We start from the raw sequence: 7562 nt of genomic DNA, 5'->3' as shown, positions 1-7562 counted from the left end.
GATGGGTAGCCTCTTGTGGGATTATTCTTTTCTTTCTTTTCTTTTTAATGAGGCTACGAGGGTTAAGTGACTTGCCCAGGGTCACACAGCTATTAAGTGTCAAGTGTCTGAGGCTGAATTTGAACTCAGGTCCTCCTGACTCCAGGGCCGGTGCTCTATCCACTACGCCACCTTGCTGCCCCTACTTTTTTTCTTTTCTTTTCCTTTTTCTCTTGTGGGATTATTAACCTCCTTTTGTGGCCCAAAGAGCATAGTACCTGAGGTCTATTGATACCCCTTTATAGTCTGAGATACACCTACATCTTTGTCTTTCCGGTAACTGAATCCATATGTGTACTTTCCCCACCAGCAATCATGAATCTGTTGTATTCTTTGCCTTGAATGCCTCTTCCCTTACCCCCATCCTCATGTCCATGCCTGTATCATGGACAGGATCATAGGATCATAAGCTGGGAGCTGGAAGCTACCTTAGTGGGTATCTAGTCCAAACCTCTCACTTTACAGATGAAAAAACTGAGTCTCAGAGATATAAAGTGATTTGCCCAAGGTCTCACACACAGGAAGTAGTAGAAATGGGATTTGAACCCAGGTCCTACTGAGAAACTAAGCTGAAAGAGGTTAAATGAGTTAAATGACAAGGTTAAATGATAAGGGTGACAACTAGGAATAATTGTCTGGGGGAAAATTTAAACTCAGTTCTTGACTTTCTTAACTAAAAATCTTTCATAACTAAAAATAGCCTGGATCAGTTCAATTCAACAAACATTTATTAAGCAAAATCTTCTACTATAAATTCAGGGCTTTTTCTGTTGGCAGTCTTTATTTAAGAAGCCTGGAAAGGTAGGAAGAGACCAAGTTATGAAAGACTTTAAAAGTCAAACAGAAGATTTTAGGTTTACTCCTAGAGGCAATAAGGAGCTGCTGGAATTTATTGAATAGGGGAATGAGACAGTCAGATCTATGTTTTAGAGAGATTAATTTGACAGCTTAGTGGAAGATAGATTAAAGTGGGGAAGACTTGAGGCAGAGAGACTGACCAGCAGAATATTACAATAGTCTCTACTCATCTTCCTGAGTTTAAATCTGGCCCCACACACTTATTACTTATGTGACCCTGGAGCTTCCTCATCTGTAAAATGAGCTGGAGAAGGAAATGGCAAACCACTCTAGTATCTCTGCCAAGAAACCCCAAATGAGATCATGGAGAGTCAGACACAACTAAAAAACAACTTAACAAATAAAACAAAATATTCATAGCACCATTTTTTATGGTTGAAAAAAAACTAGAAACAAGGAAATAACTAGATTGTGTTTTTTTTAATATAGTGGGCTATTGTTACTCTATAAGAAATGATAAATATGATGAATTCAAAGAAAAATGGGCAGATTTGTATGGAGTGATATCAAGAGAAAAAAGCAGAACCAAAAAAAAGTATATATAATGACTACAAAAATGTATATGAAAACAACACTAAAGGCATCTTGGTGCTCTGATGAAACCATACTTCATGCCAACTCTCCAAGACGAGGGCCCCGCCTGGGCCAGTATAGGCCACAGGGCTAGGGAAGACAGGCAAGTGTCCTGGAGCAGAAACCTGAGGAACACCATGAGGGACCCTTGGACAGTGAATTGTACCCTCCCCACCTTTTGGTTCTCCTTATCTAAGCCCCTCTATTTTTCCCCTTTCTCTCTGAGAACCTCTGGGTTCTGAGTGAGGACCAGAGACTAAGAAACCCATGCCCCAGGGGTTAGGAGATGGGTTCTCTCAGAAGAAGAGAGGTGCCTACAACTTGGGTGAGACCCAGTGGCACTATGAAAGTGAATGGTACTGATGTGTAATGTCATGGATGAATAGTAGAACAACGAGAAATTGTGGAACAGACTCCAGAGAGGAGCTAGGAATCTTAGGATGAAGGGAAAGAAATTGGGGAATGGAGATGGAGAAGGAGCCCAAGAGACTGAAGATGAGAGCTGTCTTTATTCAAGCACAAAATTATCAAGGAACTAAGAGGCCCTGATGGTGGAAGGGACTCACTTTCAGTGGGGCAGAGGACCTGCTTCCTGGCATTCTGGCTGGAGATAGGCCTCAGAGAGAGAGAGAATGGGGCGATGGGCAGGGCAGGGAAGGGCAGGGCAGGGCAGACTCTCTGGAAGCACACATTTCTCTGTTCACAGTGTTTTTCTATTTAACTCCTTCATCACCAAAACAAATACAAAACAAAATGCTAAATGGTAGCTGAATTCAGATTAAATGCAATGACCCATTTGGTCCTGGAAGACAAATAATGAAACATAAACCGTTCTTCTCATAATGTGGTGAAAAGGGACAGTGGCCACAGAATATGGCCTATCTGGTTGCAAAGTCAGTTTTGTTGAACTGTTTTTCTTTGTTATAAACGAAGATTGCAGGCAGCAGTATATGGGGAAATAACCATGGTGTATAAAATCAAAAGAATACTGTGAGAGAAAGAATTGATAAGTACAAGTATATATAAAAGTGTTTTACATACGTATGTATATGTTGTATATGTATATTTGTATATATACACATATTTCTGTCTAATGGTAGCCATGGGGGGGTGTAAAGGGAAGAAAAAAGGAAAAAAAGAAAGTTACAAGATAACTTTTTTTTATATATTTAAAAGGAATAGCAAGTTGTGTATATAATAGATTTACACTTTCATGAACAATCATCTTTTTTCTATTCTACTATGTGATTGAAATGCTTGTTTTATTTCTTAAGCTCAGAATAAAACAAATACAATCTTTAAAAAGGAATACTGTGAACTATTAAATGTTGGGCTTGGGGGTGAGTGATGAGAGAGGTGGTTCAAGTAGGAGTTGATGTCCTCATTTTTTCTCTTCAGTCTTTTCTCTACTTCCTATTTGTTGGGCAATAACTAGAATGTTGAGAAATGATCTTTCTTTTTCTTTTCTTTCTTTTTTTTTCTTTTTGGTGAGGTAATGGGGGTTAAGTGACTTGCCCAGTGTCACACAGCTAGTAAGTGTCAAGTGTCTGAGGTCAGATTGGAACACAGGTCCTCCTGACTCCAAGGCTGGAGCTCTCTCCACTGTGCCACCTTAGCTGCCCCGAGAAATGATCTTTCATACAGAATGTATTGAAATTGCTAGTTGGCCTAGTAGATGGAGCACTGGGCCTGGAGTCAAGAAGATCTGAGTTCAAATCTGGCCTCAGACACTTCCTACCTGTGTGATTCTAGCCAAGTCATTGACTCTCTGTTTGCCTCAGTTTTCTCAACTGTAAAATGGGGATGATAACACCTCCTTTGCAGGTTGTGGTGAGGATCAAATGAGATAATATTGTAAAGCACTTAGCACAGTTGCTGGCACATAGTAGGTACTATATAGTAGGTACTATATAAATGTTGGCTATTATTATCTTTGTATAAGGAGTTTAAAGTGGCCTTGGGGAACCTCCCACCAACCTACTAGATACTTCCAACAAGAGCCTCTAGCTTTGTTATCAGAACCAAACTTCTCTCTCTCTCTCTCTCTCTCTCTCTCTCTCTCTCTCTCTCTCTCTTTCTCTCTCTTTCTCTCTCTTTCTCTCTCCCCCCCTTCCCCTCTTTTCCTCCCTCTCTCTCTCTCTCTCCCTCCCCCTTTCTCTCCCTCTCTCTCTCTCTGTCTTTTTCTCTTTCTCTCTCTCAATTACCAAGGCTGATAAATGCAGGAGATGAGAAATAATCGGTCTGAATTTCTCCTTGAAGAATAAAAAAATGAACTAAGTTAAAGCACCATTTTTTCTTTAGAGACTAAGTGACTTTTCACCTTCCTCTATCAAGTGACATCATCATATTGTTTCACTGGCTATTTCTCAGAATGGTTAGGGCATTTCTCTCCTTTTGAGCCAGTGGTTCAAAGTTCCAGCACTGGAGTTATGTGACAGAGAAATTTGTCAGATAAAGATTATGGCTTTACAACTAGAAAGGACCAAAGAGCAAAGAGAATATCTTTGAGGTCCAGGGAGTTCAGATAATTTGCCCAAGATCTCAAAGGTGGTAAGAGTTGAAATGGAGGCAGGATTTGAATCTAAGTCTTTTGATTCTAGAGATAATATAAATTTTTTTTTCTGGTCACTAGATTTTTCCTTATACAAAGATAATAATAGCCAACTTTTATGCTTAATCTCAAGTAGTTCTATAGATCTAAAATTATACTCATTTTAAAAGAGGAGATTTGAGCTCATTGGATGATAGAAAGGAAATCAAGGAGGCAAATTGTTCTTTACATCATGACTAATGGGAAAATATGCTTAATATGAATGTTTAAGTAGAGCCTATATCAGATTGCACACCGTCTTGGAGGGGGAGAAAATTTAAAGCTCAAAATTTTATGGAAGTGAATGTTGACAACTAAAAATAAATAAATTATCAAGAAAACCAATAGAGATGATGAAGTCAGAGGAGAGGTGACATGGTATAAAGCAGAGATGTTGAACAGCCTGGCTTCAGGTTCCATGGTGGCCCACAACACTCCCAGTGCACATTAGAATGTAATTGGGAAATATTTTTAACGACAAATAAAAATACAGCAGAACATAGATAATGTCAATGTCATTTGCTTTTCTAAACCAATATGTGGCTTGCAGGGATCCTTATGAATGGTTCAGTGGCCCTAATTTCTATTTGATTTTGTCACCAAAGATGTAAGGGAATGAGCACAGAATTTGGAACCAGATTTTGAAGGGTCATTGCTTAAGAAGGGCCAAAATGGTATGGAACAGCCTCCAGGTTGTAGAATAGATCTTTGTGCCACTCTCCATCATAAAGCTTATACGAGGAGTGCCAAAAGAATGTTCTGCTAGATGAGGAAGAAGGTAGATTTAACATTTAACTGTAGTGCCTCTGGTTTGAACCCTCCATTTTCTGCTAGGATGCTTTCTCAAGCAAGGGTCTTTCAAAATCTAGTTCATAAAACGATAGGATTTCAATATGGAGTTTGTCTCCTCTTCCTATTTCACTTTAAATAAGGGAACTGGGGCCCAGAGAGGGAAGTGACTTAAGTCACGCTGTAAAGAACTGGGCAGCATTCCAATCTAGGTCTCTAGGTCAAATTGAGTGTACTTCCTATTACATCATCTTGCTTCTCCATCTTCATACTAAGATATAAGAGCAGAAGGAAAACCAACAATAAAGCAAACAGTCTAGTTTTGTGTGGACCCACACAGGTCAAGTCCTACAATTGTCTCCATGGTTATAAATAACTAAATGTACATGGATAAAGTCATAAGCTTGGTTCTCCATCTGGGCAAAAAGCATATATAAATCAGTTATCAATATTAACAATTTAAAAGTCCAAATAACTAGCCATAGCTATGGGATCTCTTTGCAAGGGTACTACAAAAGTTCAGTATAACAAGCATTTATTAACCACCTAATACACGCAGAACATTCTTTCTCTAGGAATTCCCTTTTCTAGTAGAGTGAAGGCTGTAGGGAGCAATGGATGGTTTCTAGATTTGAATGCTGAAGAAGCTGAGGAGGAGACTAGAGAGAATGCCCTGGCTCACACATTAGTCCCTTAAAACCCCAGCTCCCGGATTTTCCTAACTCTGTACAACCTGCTCTTTTAGGTGGTTAGGTAACAGGTTGCGGTGACTGTTATTCAGCTGATGTTCTATGCTCTGTCTTCCTGTTGCTCCTTGGCTGCCATTCTAAGGGTGCTGCTGTTTATCTCTTGACTATTTTAATTATATTTTGTGGTACGCTACATACATACCTCCACCCCAGGCTTATCAAACAAGGTGCAATCATTTAAACTAGAAACCATAAAATAAGAAAGGAAAACAAAGTGCACTTTCTAGCCCAAAGGTTGGGTGCGGGATAGTGTGGGGCAAGGGTGGGGAACCTGTGGTCCCAAGGTCACATGTGGCCCTCTAGGTCCTCCGAATCTGAATTTCACAGAACAAATTCTCTTCATAAAAGGATTTGTTTTGTAAAACTTGGACTCAGTCAAAGGCCACACCCAAGGACCTAGGAGGCCACACGTGACCTCGAGGCTGCAGGTTCCCCACCCCTGGTCTGGGGTATATTGCCGGTATTGAGGACTGTGCAGAGGCACAGAGGTGGGAGATGGCATATTGTATTTAGAAAAGGAGCTAATAGGACTGTTTATCTGGAATGTAGAGTGCATGAAAGGGAGCACATGAAGGGAAAAGAATCCATTGTAGAAAATAAGTTGTACATTCTAATCCTGGTTCTATTAACTAACTACGTGACTTTGAGGAAGTCACTTCATGTGTCCGGGTCTCAGTTTTCTCATCTGGAAAATGGGAGAGTTGGATTTGATGATTTCTAAGAATCTTTCCAACTCTGACATTATATAGTCAAATAAATAATAGAAGATGGAAAGGAACTTTCTTTGTCTCAAGATCTGCCATATCCATTCTTCTGGAGGCCTGTGTTTTATGTAGAGCTATACACTCCAACACAAGGGAGAAATGAAGCAATTTTAAAAGACACACACACACACACACACACACAAAATCCACTTGGTATGAAATTATTCAGAAGATCTGAATTATCCAGATAACTGCATCAATTTCTTTTTATTTGACATGCAGAGTTATCATCTGTGTCTATTTAACTCATTCTATGAAGTGCCTAGCATAGAACCAGTGAGTCAAGCTATTGATTTTCTCTAGTACCGGTGGTGATAGTGACAGCCCAGTGTAGTGGAAAGAGTCCAGGGCTAGGAGTCAGAAGACCTGGGATCTATTCCTAGTTCTGTCACTAAGTAGTTGTGAGATTCTAGGGAAAACCAAATTCCTTTATCTGCTAGACCTTGATTTTCCTTTGTGTAATTGAAAATATTTCAGTAGTAGGCTATAGCTGGACCAATGCACATTATAAAAAAGGAAGAGGGCCTAAAGGTATAGCTAGATTTTCAAGGGGGTTGCTTCTAGACTTTAGAACAGATTACAAGCCATTGGGGGCTGGGAAATGTTGACGGTCAGTAGCCACTCAAGCAACTAGAGAATAGCTCACTTTGTCTCATGCATAGCAGGGGGCTTTGAACTGGTAACAACTGGTAGACACACACACACACACACACACACACACACACACACACACTCAGCATAGGGCATAGAATGGCATTCTTCAAAATGGTGGACTTGGCTTGCTGCCTACTTCCAAAGCACCATTTCCATGAAAGAAAAAGGGAGACAAAGGAAGGTCTTGGTGATGAAACAAAATTAGAACCAGGATTATCAACATGGATCCTTGATTAATAATTATATCCTAATAGGCTAACGAAATCTCTTCTTTCGCACTTGTGCTAGGTAAGTCATTTGCTCCATCTTGATACCCGGGGTTAGGATGGCTTCCCAAGCCTCTTAGCACAACTATCCTTCTTTCATACCTCAGATGAGATATCACTTAATAAAGTTTAAAATGCTACACAAATTGAAGATCAGAATATTGATAATGATGAGAACAAGAAGAAGAAAGAAGAGGAAGAGGAAAAGGAAGAGGAGAAGAAATATAGATGGAAGTAGAGAAAAGAAGGGAAGGAAGAAAGTGACTGGTGGAAGAATCCT

This window comes from Vombatus ursinus, unplaced genomic scaffold, assembly GCF_900497805.2.
Source record: "Vombatus ursinus unplaced genomic scaffold, bare-nosed wombat genome assembly UNPS02014818.1, whole genome shotgun sequence".
Classification (NCBI taxonomy): Eukaryota; Metazoa; Chordata; class Mammalia; order Diprotodontia; family Vombatidae; genus Vombatus; species Vombatus ursinus.
The sequence above is the reverse complement of the archived record's forward strand: the minus strand, read 5'-3'. Positions refer to the sequence as shown.